At 36.7% G+C, this 15,512-nt stretch overlaps 1 pseudogene; it reads left to right on the plus strand.

The window, feature by feature from the left end:
* The first annotated feature begins 3,234 nt into the window (after positions 1-3,234).
* On the plus strand, positions 3,235-6,780 carry LOC141716692 (uncharacterized; annotated as a pseudogene).
* Positions 6,781-15,512: the final 8,732 nt, after the last annotated feature.

Below are 15,512 nucleotides of genomic sequence, written 5' to 3' on the forward strand. Positions count from 1 at the left end.
GATGAATACATGGAGTTCAGGAGTGAACGCATGGAATTCAGTTGAGTAAACGCGAGTTACTCTATAAGATAAAGATCACCTATGTGGGAGAGAAGTGGGGCCGCTTCAAAGGAGAATTGCGAGGCACAATTCTTTAAAAACTCCTGCAGAACCAGAACAATGTTCCATGGCCAAAATGGACATAATTATGAGAACTGAATGAGTCAGGAAATATATAGTGATGAGTATGTCATCGTTTACACAAACGGTCGAACAGTTCAAGGACATCGCGTCATACTGTCTACCAGTAAAGTTGATATACTTATTCGAGCGAAAGTTCAAGGAGCATTCTCTACCTATCGTATGCTATATCTGACCGCCGAAACTATCACTAAGTCAAGCTCCGCGTCTGTCTGTCTATGTGGTGCGTGCTACTGGACCATCAATCTCATTTGTAGGGGATTGTTGGACAAACTTAGTATTTTAGACTAAGTTGTGAATCATTTTGAGACTCTATATGAGTGAGACATATTATGTGTTAGTGGTGTATATTTATTGGAACGTATTCTCCTCTTCGAGGGGATTCCAACGCATATTTACACGCTCAAAATGAGTAAAAGGTGAATGAGAACTGATGTTCCAAAGTTTTACCTTTTAATATGAAAAGTGGTTTTGTACCACATCGAGAGTAGCACAAACCTATTCCTTAGTTTTTCTTATAAATACCATGTACCACATCGAAAAGAAAAACAAGTCCTTTCAAGACTCTCTTTATAAATAGAGTCTTAAGGCATCAGTTTTATTAAGTCAAGGGAATAAAAGTCATTTCTTTCATTCTCGGTCTCTTTAGTCTTAAATTTTTCCAATATTCAGGTGATAGTTCTCGGGCTTAGTTCAAGTTCGCTGAGAGTATATTCGATCTATCGATTATACCGGTATCTCATTTTATCCTGGGAGGCTATCGACTCGCACATACGGTGAGAGGCGAAATAGCTTTAAGGAGACACTTTCAACTGGACTCGAGGATCTCCATTTGGTTAGGGCTGAGCATTCGGTCGGTTCGGTCCAAAACCGGACCGAACCGAATAGACCGAAAAACCGAATTAGTATTTTTTCTTGGACCGGACCGGACCGAAATTATAATATGGACCGGACCGGACCAAACTGAAATAATTCGGTTCGGTCCGGGTTTGGACCGAACGGACCGAATTTTTTTCAAAAATAAAATTGTATTAAAATTTTAAACCAAAAATTATAAAATCTAATATATAATTAAAGTAAGGTGATATATAGAGTAATAAGAGTGTAAAAATATAATTACAAATTAAAAATTGTGATTATAACTTTAAAATATATGTAAAATGTATATAAAATAAAATTATAGTATTTATAATTTGGTCTTTTCGGTCTATTCGGTCCGGACCGAAATATTTTTTAAAAGAACCGGACCGAACCAAATTTTATTTCGGTCTATTCGGTCCGGACCGAATAAACCGAAATTTCTGAAAAATCAGGACCGAACCGAACCGAATTAGCACGGTTCGGTTCGGTTTTTCGGTTTCGGTTCGGTTTTGCTCAGCCCTACATTTGGTTATATCCTTTCTTTCTCTGTTTGATTTCGTTTACTCACGCACACACTTATTTGATTTATATGTATTAATCGCAGATTGTATTCACATAAACAAGAGAGTAGTAATGTAGTAACAAATGTAAATGAGTATACATTTCAAGTACTCTGTCTTTCCCTAATAGCTCACTGTATATTTCAACTCAGATTATTCAAGAAAGACACAAACCCCTTCGATTGGATTCATTAACATCCTGCCGAAACCGTTTAAATTTGTTTGTCTTTCTTAAGTTTTTATTTCATTTTTTTCCTTAAGTTTATTCTTAAAATCACAAAAGTTGTTCGCTTGATTTTTTTGTAGTATTGTATTCAACCCCCCTCTACAATACTGTGTTAATAACCGAGATTAAAATACATGAAGAATGGAAAGGGATCAACGATCATAAGCAAAAGTCTTCGTTTGGACCATAAAAAAGATAGAATATATGAAAAAATACAAATGCGCCAGGAATCCTCGTTGACAATATGTAGAATAAATGATTTTTAATATATATTTTTATTTTATTTATAGATATATTTTCTTGTAATGATGTCATGTATATCAAGTATATCTCTTTCTGTTTTCTTAAAAAGACTTTTTTATGGAAATATTATCATTTTCATTCATTTAATACATACATTGTTCAGAGTCGCCAGAAAAATCATACTTTACAGAATAGCCGGGAATCAATCACGAACCAAAAACTTCGAGCTTATTTGTTTCAGGTGCCGCAATCTATCTCAATTTATTTGATATACATTCACGTGCCGCAATCTTTCTCAATTCATTTGATATACCAGGTATTAGTTTCAACATCTTTACTTATATATATTTACTTTAGAAAAAAATGGTAAATTCAGTATTTATTCTGATAATTATATATCAATAACAAATATAATACGGTTTTTGTGAATTTTGCAATCTAGGAATGTGTTTCCTTAATTCACACATATTAATTTGTGCATATTCATTCATGCATATAAATTTTAGTATCAATTATTCTCGCAATCGTGAGACGATGGAGTCAGTTTATGATAATCGCACCGCAACAAATTTGGAATATAATCCAAACAGGTTTGATTCAAGGTTTGATTCGATTCTTATTAAATTTACATGAATTAATTCTTTTTCGTTCAAGCAAATTTAGTAATTTATTTTTATTTTGTACTTAATTGTGTTTTAGTAGTTGATGTAAATATTTTAAATTGATATGTTTCTCTCTTTTTGTTTTGTCCGACACTGTTTCCACAAAATTGTGAAATTAAAACATTTTATGCACAGTAATTAGTAATTAGGTTGTCCTTCTTAATTTTAAATATTTAATTAAGTTTAAGTATGTGACAACGACAAACAAAATTTTAGTGCAGCACGATTAAGATCTTAAGCTCCTAGAGTTCAAGAGTTTGACGTGTTTAAACAGAAATTTAGATATTCAGGATACTGACTATTTAAATATTTGAGGGATTAAATTAAATTATTATATACAAAATCGTTATGATCAATATTCTTAACCATGGTAGTCTAAAGCGTGGTTAATACAATCTATAACCGTACTTTAAAATTTAATACACATTAAATACTTATTAATTTTCATGGTCTAGTTTGACAGATCCACTTTCCATTTTGTATAACTTATAACTATTTATATTCCATTCACAAATCATATCCTAACTAACTCTGAATCTTCTGTTGATGCACACGTTTAAATTCATGGCAAGTGATCATGTCTGAATCTTTATAGTGTTTAGTTATTATAGTACATATATGATATGTATGTCTATGTTCTTGTAAGAAGATGGTGATTATGGCAAGTGGGTTGTGTTTTAGATCCAACACATATATTAAAGTTGTTTAATGGATGGGTATTAGGTATAGAAGCTCAAGATTATTATTGAAATTCAAGCCTCTTCTTCCAACTCATCAAATGGCTTCCATCAAGTAATTTTTTAAACATTTTTTTTGTTGTTTTAGATGTTTGATTTTTAGACTGTTAAGTTATGGTTGTTGGTGTGTCCTTTTTATGTTTTGCAACTTATTGTCATAATTATTATATATTGTTGTGTAATTATTTGCTTTGCTTGTGTTTTGTTTGTTAACATGTTATGATTGTAGATTTTTTTTCACTCATGGAGTCCTAATGTTGAAATTTATGTACATTCAAGCTTGATGTTTCGTTAGTAGAAATCGGAACCTGCCTTGATAGTTGGACTAATAGTGGTTGAGTAATTGAATGATACACGAGGAGCCATGACCATGAGGACCCTATTCCAATTTTTTGTTTTTCAGCTATTTATATAGTTTGTTAAGTACAAAGGGATGGGGAGTGAGGATTCATAATCATGAGTTGCTTCAATGTGTGAAAAAACATCGAAGCCTGTGTCGAAACTTACTAGGTCCATAAACATGTTATGGTCCTTCTTGAAGTCACAGGTAATAGTTACTACTCCCTTGTACCCCAAAAACATGTCCGATCTGAGTTTGTTTATGCTATGTTTCTGATGTCCCAAACATCAAGTTAGTTAATTTCTATAATTACAAGATAATAAGACTGTACTTATTTGAAGTGTTCTAATGTATAATATGGAATGCTATCAAGATAAAAATTGAATTCACAAGAAACTAGATTTTATGTATTCATAAATGTATAACATGTGAGATGCACAATAGCACCTATTTCTTTTGTAGGCCTTTCATGGGCATATCTTTTGATGTTCTGGAGAGCAGTATGTTTTAGCATGGAAGCACAACCTCGGAAAGCAAACATTTTGATTCCAGTTCTCTGAGTAATACATGGCAATCAGTCTCTCGACAAAGACTTTCGAACATATAAATATTGTTCAATTTATCCCCCAACAAGAATTGATTGATAACATTATGCTGAAGATTAACAATATTTTCCAACAGTCCACGAGTTTTAAATGCTAATAAAAACTTTGTACTACTTCCTGTGTTATTGATCTGTTGAGTTCTTTAGTTTAGGTCTAGGGGCCTTTTCAAAAACAATATTGTGATAAACTGTAATTTCTTTAAATTACTATGTCATATGTTACTTGAACCAGTGTTATTTACCATGATAATAACATCACTCATACTCAAATATATCAGCATAGTGGTATTAGTCTGGACATGTGTTATTTTTCTGGTTTACAAGTGTTGATTTACAGTCCTCTCCGTACTCCCAACCTTTTGATTCAGATTGTTGTGTCATTTGAGTCTCCATGCCTATTTTATATATTTTTGTTTCGTCTGTAAGATTGGTTCAAGTGTGTGTATTGTTACATGCACCGCCTGTATACTTTTTAAGGTTATATATTATTACCAATGTCTTATGCTGCAAATGTATGTATTATGTCTCGTCTCAATTAAAAATTATATTCATGGTGAATGAGATAACAAATATTGCTATTTTTATTCATTGAGATATTCAAATCTATTACAGAGCAAGGAAGTTTTCCAGGATTTCTCTGCCATTAATAATCATCAACCTAGCGGCTATAATGGAGCGTTCTGATGAGAATCTCCTTCCAGCTGTTTACAAGGAAGTTAGTGAGACTTTTGGTGCTGGGCCATCTGATCTAGGTTACCTTACATTCATACGAAACTTCGTTCAAGGCCTTGCCTCACCATTGGCCGGAATATTAGTCATAAACTATGATCGTCCAGCAGTTCTGGCCTTTGGGACTCTTTGCTGGGCATTGTCAACAACTGCAGTGGGGTCAAGTCAATATTTTCGGCAAATCGCCTTCTGGCGTGCTGTAAATGGCTTTGGACTCACAATTGTGATACCTGCACTACAGTCCTTTATAGCAGATAGTTTTATGGATGGTGTGAGAGGGGCTTAATTTGGTTTCTTAAACCTTGTTGACACAGTAGGTGGTATAGGAGGTGGAGTGCTTGCTACTGTAATGGCCGGACATGAATTCTTGGGTGTTCCAGGATGGCGTTGCGCCTTCATTATGATGGCTTCTTTAAGCGCCTTTATTGGAATCCTTGTTTTTTTATTTGTTGTTGATCCAAGACTAACAACAAGTAACAGTACAATTGGGGAAAGTTCTGATAGGTGCGTAATGATTTCTTCAGAATAATGTAAGTACTCGATAGCATCTGTGCTCATGATTTAGTGAAATTCATATGCATAATTGTTTACTTGTGCTTATTAGATAATTACCCAGAACGAGGACTAATTGAGCTTATTCTAGTACTTGTTTGGCTTCATGTACTTGTTTAGGGATGCTTTGGTAGAAAGGGGATCTACCACCCCAACATCAGTATGGATGGAATCCTGGACAACAACAAAAGATGTACTTAAAGTGCAAACATTTCAGATCATTGTGTTGCAAGGTTTAGTTGGCTCATTGCCTTGGACAACTATGGTGTTTTTCACATTGTGGTTTCAACTAATTGGTGCGCTTGTTACATATTACAATTTATTTATATTTGATGAGTAAGACTCTCGGTTTATGTCAATTAGCTCACATGATGGCTGATAGTGTAGGTTTTGACCACAACAGTGCGGCAACTCTCCTCAGTATTTTTGTAACTGAATGTGCTATAGGATCTTTCGTGGGTGGTATAATAGCAGACCGAATGACTCAAATCTACCCTCATTCAGGACGCATAATGTGCGCACAATTTAGTGCAGGCATGGGCATCCCATTCACCTGGTTCCTTATTCAAGTAATTCCTCAGTCGGTTAGAAGCTACTACACATTTGCCGTGACACTACTCATAATGGGTCTTATTATAAGCTGGAATGCTACTGCAGCCAATGGCCCTATATTTGCTGAGGTAGTCCCTGCCAAGCATCAGACTATGATATATGCATTTGATCGGGCTTTTGAGGGATCTTTCTCTTCGTTTGCTGCTCCTATCGTTGGAATTCTTGCAGAGCAGATATATGGTTACAATCCAAAATCGGTTGACCCAAAAACAGGGTCTATACCAGAGGCCATTGCTGTGACGGCCTTAACCCCGGGTCAGGAGTTGACGTCACTAACAAAATGAAACTATAATTATAATACAACTACTTGCTTTATTTCAATGTAATCAACGCTTCCACAAGATCTTTTCCAGGTTGAAGTATAATTTAGGTTATATACTTATTACAAACCAACTAATTAAACAACTTGCTATGACTATTATTCTACAGCAATTCACAGACCACCCTTCAACAGACACAACCTATTCAGAGGAGCTCGACACAGGAGGAATTGGAAACTGGCCCTTAGCAAAACAGCAACATCTCCTAGGCATCTGCAATGCGAAAATATACAAACACATTTGCAAGAGTGAGCGATCAACTGCTCAGCAGTACCACTATATGAATACTAACTGAAACAGTTTATAATAAACAATTGTAGGAACAAAAATTTCAACTTGTTAGTAGAAAATAAGTAAAACCAGTGTAAACAGATAAAAACTGATAAACTATTGAAAACTGGATCTTTAATAGCTAGCATGTTCTCTAAACATTTATTAATAGCGCTGTGTAAATAATAGGGTTAAATTTTAGCATGCTACTTCCATTTTCAAATCATTCGTCCCATCGCAGGACCTATAAAACTTGTTCCTCTCCGGGAACCTCAAAATCGCTTGCTCAGATATAAAAGTATTGGATGATCCCTGGCGAGACAGCTGATCAGGCTATCCTATGAAACTTGTTCCGGAACTCAGAGACTAGCTAGGTCTCTGTCACGCTGGGCTGGTGGTTATAACAGGGTGCGCAGCCACTTCGCCTCTTACGCTAACTTCCAGGCCGTTACGGGCCTTCTGCGCACACTCATCCAATTATCTGATCATTTTTTTATCCAGTTTTCCAAATCACTTACCTATCTCTTGTCAAAACAATTATAACACAACACCTTTTCCCAAAACATTTTTATTTTATTCAGAACTTAGAGATATGCATTTTCAGAAGTTACTTTTCCCCCAAAACACAAGTTAACAAAACAATTTGAATCCGGGGGATACGTAACTTAAAACATTTCTGTTCCATTACTAAAGGAAAACATATAGTTATTCACATATACTGAACCATAAAAGAATGGTCAGGGTACTTGCCTTAATACGCTTTAATACTAATTTCTGACTGGCTTTGCACTGACCGGGATGCTAAGGATTTCAACTGGAACCTACAGGAACCAAAATACCCTAAATTAGACGTCCGAATATGCTTGACTATCCTCGCTAACAATCTACCCATACGCTAACAAACCCGACTCGTAACATATCCAATATTATAGTACACGTATCAATTAGGGTTCACGTCTTCAAAATCCGATTCAGTGTTCGATTTCGTAATATAGGTATACTTGTCCTTTTTACGAAATTAGGGTTATCGGTTTCGCAAAGTATTCCATCGCAACACATAATCAGGTTTTGTACAAAATAGTTACATATAATCGATCGACGTTCCAATAGCCATTGGGTACGGCCTCGTATTCCCGTAATTAAATTTTCCCGGAAATTTGGCAGCACCTCCTTTGATTATCGGCTAACCCGTCGAACATCCCGACGTCAAAACAATCACAACCACAATCAATCACAATTTAAAACCCAACCACCAATTTCAGTAGTCAATATCAGTCCAAAATTCTCAATTACCAATTAAATATAATTATTAATCTTTATTATCCGTATTTATGCTTTAATTTATATTTTATAATTTAAATCATATTTTGAATTTTTTAAATCGTAGGACTCAGAAATATTCATCATAGTCCACCGTCGGCTCGCCGAAGCTCATCGCCGACGGCGATAAAATTTACGGGTACCCGATTAATTTCGGGTTCCAACATAAATTCCATCGATATAACTTCAAATAATTAAAATAATTGATCAAATAATCAGCACAATTCTATTCGAATATTTCAGGAATAATTCCATTAAAGCAGATAAACCAGTTAACACCACAGCACCGAACAGAGGCAACAGAACCGTAACAAGACAACATATGCAATCGAGATAACAGGGACAAACACACAACACAACACCCAATCCTCTACCCCTTCGGTCACCTCGCCGGAAGTTCAAAACGGCGGCAACCGGAGCGGCAGGGACGGCACAGAACAAAACAACCCAGCTATAACAAGGTTCGACTGATTACACCCATATATATACGTATATGTATATCAACAAACAAAGACAGGGCCGAAGCAATTAAACGGAAAAAACCAAAAACGGCGACCGGAAAACGCAAGGCAGCCGGAAACTCACCCAAAACAGGGGTAAATATGGGGAAGAGAAAGAAAGTGAAGGAGAAATTGAGTGTGAGAGGGAGGAAGAGAGCGGAGGGATTAGAGAGAGATGCGGAGATCGCGAGAGAGAGATTCGAGGGATTGAAGAAGTCGGGTGTTACCGAATGAAAAACAGCCCCCCTATTTATGTTTCATTCTGTTTGTTTTGATTATATATATATATATATTTCTCGAATAAATCCCGCAGCAAAGTTTTATCTGACCCATACCTTTTTGTTATAACGAGTAATTCACGGATAATCAAAACCCGAGCATTAATAAAATATTTTATAAAATATCACCAATATTTAAAAGTTAATCAAAAATAGAATTTTCAAAATTTTAATAATAATTTTTGAAACACAATAGATACTCGTTTTGAATGAATAAACGAAACAACACGCAGATGATATTTATCCCAAAAATTACCAAAATAATTTAAAAATTCTCGGAATATTTCAAACTTAATAAAGTATGAATTTCAAAATTTTTGAAGAATTCTAGAATTAATTACTGATTATACAATTAAATGAAATCAGAAAATCATTTAACGATAAATAATCAATAAAATATTGATTTCTAAATTTTATAAACTCCTAAAAGTAATTAATAAAATTATGAAGCCATAACAATGATTTTAGAGATAATCCCCATATTTATAAAAATAAATCTTGAATAAAATTACCTTTAAATACAAAAACAAAATAACACAGCTCAACGACTAATTACACAAACGATACTCGAACACCAATAATCACACATAATTAATAAAATACTAACAAAAATAATATCCAACTAGTAGAATCCATACAAATAATTTATTTAACTAATTATTTAATAATCACACATTTAAATATTACAAAAATGTTCGAGTCGTTATATCCTTCCCCCTTTAAAAAGATTTTGTCCTCAGAATCTGATCTAATTAAACAAATGAGGATGTTTGTCAAGCAAATCTGACTCTAATTCCCAAGTGGACTCTTCCACTCGAGGATTTCGCCACAGTACTTTGACTATGGGAATAGACTTATTTATAAGAACTCGCTCTTTACGATCTAGGATCCGGATCGGCTGTTCTACATAGGACAAATCTGGTTGAAGCTCGATCAGTTCATATTCAATAACTTGGTTTGAATCGGGGATATAACGCTTCAGCATGGACACGTGAAATACATTGTGGATATGCTGTAATTGCGGTGGTAATGCCAATTCATAGGCAACCTTACCAATTTTTCTCAGTATTTCAAAAGGTCCAATATATCTAGGACTTAACTTGCCTTTTTGCCCAAATCTAACCAATCCTTTCCAAGGCGACACTTTTAGCAAAACCAACGATCCTATTTCCATCTCCACGTCTTTTCGATGATGATCCGTGTTCTTTTTCTGTCTATCTTGAGTTGCTTCTAATCTTTTTCGAATCAATATAATTGCGTCCTTGGTCTGTTGAACCAACTCAGGGCCTAATAATTTATTTTCTCCTACTTCATCCCAATAAAGAGGGGACCTACACTTACGTCCATACAAGGCTTCGTAGGGCGGCATTCCTATACTGGCATGGTAACTGTTATTATAAGAAAACTCAATCAGTGGCAAGTGTTCGTCCCAATTTCCTTTAAAATCCAAATCACAAACCCTTAACATGTCTTCTATAGTCTGAATGGTTCTTTCACTTTGGCCATCTGTCTGGGGATGGTAGGCGGTACTCATTTTCAATTTAGTCCCTAAACATTCCTGGAATTTCGTCCAAAATCTGGAATTAAACCTTGGATCTCGATCCGATATGATTGAAACAGGAACTCCATGCTTGGTAACAATTTCATCCAAATATAATTTAACTAGCCTGTCCAAAGAATACTTTTCATTGATCGGAAGGAAATGTGCAGACTTGGTCAACCTATCAATAATTACCCAAATCGCATCATGGCTCAATTTCGTTTTTTGTAGTCCTACTACAAAATCCATCGCGATTTCCTCCCATTTCCACTGTGGAATCTCCAAAGGTTGCAACAATCCACTTGGCCTTTGATGTTCCGCCTTCACTGTCTGGCATACATGGCATTTGTTAACCCAACTTGCAATTTCCTTTTTCATTCCTGGCCACCAAAAGTGCGTCTTCAAATCTTGATACATTTTAGTGCTTCCCGGGTGTATGGAAAACTTGGAATTATGAGCTTCCCGCAATATCTCATTCCTTAGTTCAGTTACATTGGGAATCCATATCCTTGAGGAAAACCTATACATACCCTTGTTATCCTTTTGTGTGCAAAGTTCTTCTCCAATTAAATTATCTAACTCTCGATCCATCATTTCTTCCTGGCACTTCTGGATCTTGTCCATCAATTCTGGCCAAAAAGTGATCTCATACAATTGCCCTTGATTTTCGTCTGTTACTCGAACCTCAATTTCCAGCTTCTCCAATTCCCTAGCGAGTTCCTCGGAAACTTTGATCGCATTCAACCTTTCCTTCCGGCTTAGGGCATCTGCCACTACATTGGCCTTGCCTGGGTGGTAATTAATGGAGCAATCGTAATCCTTAATCAGTTCTAACCATCTCCGTTGTTGCATGTTCAGATCCTTCTGAGTAAATATATACTTTAAACTTTTGTGATCTGTATAAATTTCGCATTTTTCTCCGTATAAGTAATGTCTCCACAGCTTCAACGCGAACACAATTGATGCTAATTCCAAATCATGCACTGGATACTTTTGCTCATGAGGCTTTAACTGTCTAGAAGCATAGGCAATGACTTTATCATGTTGCATTAATACACAACCCAAACCTTTCAAGGAAGCGTCACTATAGATCATGAAGTTTCCCGTTTCATCTGGCAATGCTAATACTGGAGCTGTTACTAACCTCTTTTTCAATTCTTGGAAGCTTTCCTCGCACTTCTTCGTCCAATTAAATTTCTCATTCTTCCGGGTCAACTTGGTCAATGGAGTCGCAATCTTGGCAAAATCCTTTACAAATCTTCGATAATAACCTGCTAATCCAAGAAAGCTTCTGACTTCTTCCGGAGTCTTTGGTTGTTCCCACTTGGATACAGCTTCAATCTTTACGGTATCCACTTTAATGCCATCTTTTCCTACTACGTGACCTAAGAATTGAACTTCATCCAACCAAAATTCGCATTTCGAAAACTTTGCGTACAACTGCTTCTCTCTTAGCCTTTGCAGGGAAATCTTCAGATGATTAGCATGATCTTCTCTAGTCTTCGAATAAATGAGGATGTCATCAATAAATACAATCACAAACTTATCCAAGTATTCTTTATACACCCGGTTCATTAAATCCATGAAGGCAGCTGGTGCATTGGTCAATCCAAACGACATTACTAAGAACTCATAATGTCCATATCGGGTCCTGAATACAGTCTTTGGTATATCTTCAGGCTTGATCTTTAACTGATGGTATCCTGATCTCAAGTCAATTTTCGAGAAACAACACGCTCCCTTAAGTTGGTCAAACAGGTCATCTATCCTTGGCAGGGGATACTAGTTTTTAATGGTTAACTTGTTTAATTCCCAATAATCAATACACAATCTCATACTTCCATCCTTCTTCTTTACGAATAACACTGGAGCACCCCACGGAGATACACTTGGTCTAATCACGCCTTTGTCCAATAATTCCTGGAGTTGCTTAGCTAATTCTTTCATTTCAACTGGAGCCATGCGATAAGGAGCCTTTGAAACTGGTTCTGCTCCGGGAACTAAGTCTATGGAAAACTCAATTTCACGATCTGGTGGCAATTCGGGCAATTCATCTGGAAAAATGTCTGGGAATTCCCTTACTATGGGAATCTTGTCCAAGTCAAGTACTCCTTTCTCCATATCTATTACATGTGCTAAGTAAGCTTCGCATCCTTGTCTTAACAATTTCTTTGTCTGGAATATCGAGAGAAATTTCTTTTCTTGCCTTTGTCCTTGATAAGTCACCTTAATATTATCCTCAGTAACCATCAGAATTTTCTTCTTCTTACAATCAGTGTTAGCCTTATACTGGGAAAACCAATCCATTCCTAAAATCATGTCAAACTCTCCTAGCTCGAAGGGTATTAGATCAACTGAAAAAGAGTATCCGTTGATTTCCAATTGACACTTAGGGCAAAACTGACTCACTGATACTCTATCCTGATTGGCTACTTCTATAGTCAAAGGTTCAACCAAATCTTCTAACATTAAGTCGATCTTAACTACACAATTCTTTGATATAAAAGACTTAGATGCTCCTGAATCAAATAAAACTTTAACAGGTACGGAGTTGAGAGAGAGCGTACCTGCCACTACGTCCGAGTCCTGAGCATTGGACCTTTTTGTCATTTTGAAAGTTCCGGCTTTAGTTGTGCTGGATGCCGGTCCTTGAGATGCAGTACCTTGAGTAGCTGTCTTACAATACCGAGCAACATGTCCCACCTTCCCGCAGTTGTAGCAAGTAACTGCGGGTTTTTCTATATTGCATTCGGATGCGTAATGACCCTTTTTATGACATTTGAAGCACTGAACATCCCTTTTGCATGGGCCACTATGTGTCTTCCCACATACCTTACAATCAATTACGGAATTTGATGACTGAGCTGGAGTGGAGGCAACTGAGGTGGCAGCAGGCCTAGCCTGAGGAAAATTCTGTCTTCTAAATCTTTCTGTTCTGGCCAAACCTCTTATGAAACCTCTGACTGGATTCCCCTGGATTCGTTTCACCAGTGATGCTTTCAGATTTCCGCTTCTTATCGCCCTTTTCCTTGGCTGCCAACTTTTGATCACTTTCAATTACCAGCGCGACCTGAACTACGGAGGGATATGTCTTGAGCTGCAAGGCTACAACCCCACTGCGAATTTTTGGCTTCAGTCCCTGCTGGAATCTCTTCGCATTTTGAGCTTCAGTACTCACATACACAGGCACCAATCGGGCCAATTCCGTAAACTTGGCCTCATACTCGGCCACACTCTTTTCATCCTGTTTCAATTCTAAAAACTCAACCTCAACCTGGTTCTGCAAACAGTCCGAAAAATATTTTTCCAAGAACAACTCTGTAAACCTGGCCCAAGAGACAGGGCCTTCTCCTTCCACGACACGGGTGGATTCCCACCAATAATTCGCTTCACCCTTGAGAAAATAGCTTGCATAGTCTGATCTAAGATTATCACTTACTTGCGTAAGGGTGAAAGCTTTCTCTATTTCCTTTAGCCAAATCCTAGCAGCCACTGGGTCCACCTCACCCTTAAACTCTGAGGGCTTTACCGACTGAAAAGATTTAAAACTCACAGTTTGGTTCACTTCTCTTTGCTGAGGTTGCTGCTGAATTTGTAGCTGTTACTGTTGAATTTGTTGTTGTTGCTGCTGTATGAACTGTTGCTGTTGTTGGTGTTGTTGTAGAAATTGGTGTTGCTGCTGCTGAAATTGTTCTTGCTGCTGAGCCATTTGATTAGGCTGTTGGCGCAGCAAATCTAGCAACTCACCCATAACTGGGCCCCCTTCAGAAGCTCTGCTAGAGGAATTGGATAGGATATTCTTCTTGGGCGGCATTCTTCTGAAACATAGCAAATGATTTTTTTAGTTTAAAAGAATTGCCCCTGGGTAGCAACATTTTCATGTGCCAAGAGAATACTGCCGCAATAAAATATTCCCACCCTCATTGAGTTGGGGTCCGACTGTAATGAGTGGCTAGATTTAACAAAATCAGCAACAATTGCAACAATAAAATAACAACAGTAATAACAACACGACACTAGCAGCATGCAACAATACCTATAACATAACACTAACTAAATTCACATGGTCGGACTCGTTCTCGTGGAAAAACTATCTAGGAATCTTTATTGGCTACTACTAATGGTACATATACCAGGGAAAACACACTAAAGATCAGGGCAGTTCCAGAATCCTCAAGATATGCCAGGGTTACACCTTCAAACCCTTGACTAGACTCTTAAACTTGCTCCTCTAGATGTGAGTTGCTGATTCACTCCCTATATACCAATATTACCCCTTTCCGACTCTACTCCTAACCTAAATCAGGGACTCTAACCTGTAGCTCTGATGCCAACCTGTGACGGCCTCAACCCCGGGTCAGGAGTTGACGTCACTAACGAAATGAAACTATAATTATAATACAACTACTTGCTTTATTTCAATGTAATCAACGCTTCCACAAGATCTTTTCCAGGTTCAAGTATAATTTAGGTTACATACTTATTACAAACCAACTAATTAAACAACTTGCTATGACTATTATTCTACAGCAACTCACTGACCACCCTTCAACAGACACAACCTATTCAGAGGAGCTCGACACAGGAGAAATTGGAAACTGGCCCTTAGCAAAATAGCAACATCTCCTAGACATCTGCAATGCGAAAATATACAAACACATTTGCAAGAGTGAGCGATCAACTGCTCAGCAGTACCACTATATGAATACTAACTGAAACAGTTTATAATAAACAATTTTAGGAACAAAAATTTCAACTTGTTAGTAGAAAACAAGTAAAACCAGTGTAAATAGATAAAAACTGATAAATTGTTGAAAACTGGATCTTTAATAGCTAGCATGTTCTCTAAACATTTATTAATAGCGCTGTGTAAATAATAGGGTTAAATTTTAGCATGCTACTTTCATTTTCAAATCATTCGTTCCATCGCAGGACCTATAGAACTTGTTCCTCTCCGGGAACCTCAAAATCGCTTGCT

This window comes from Apium graveolens, chromosome 4 (assembly GCF_009905375.1).
Source record: "Apium graveolens cultivar Ventura chromosome 4, ASM990537v1, whole genome shotgun sequence".
Taxonomy (NCBI): Eukaryota; Viridiplantae; Streptophyta; class Magnoliopsida; order Apiales; family Apiaceae; genus Apium; species Apium graveolens.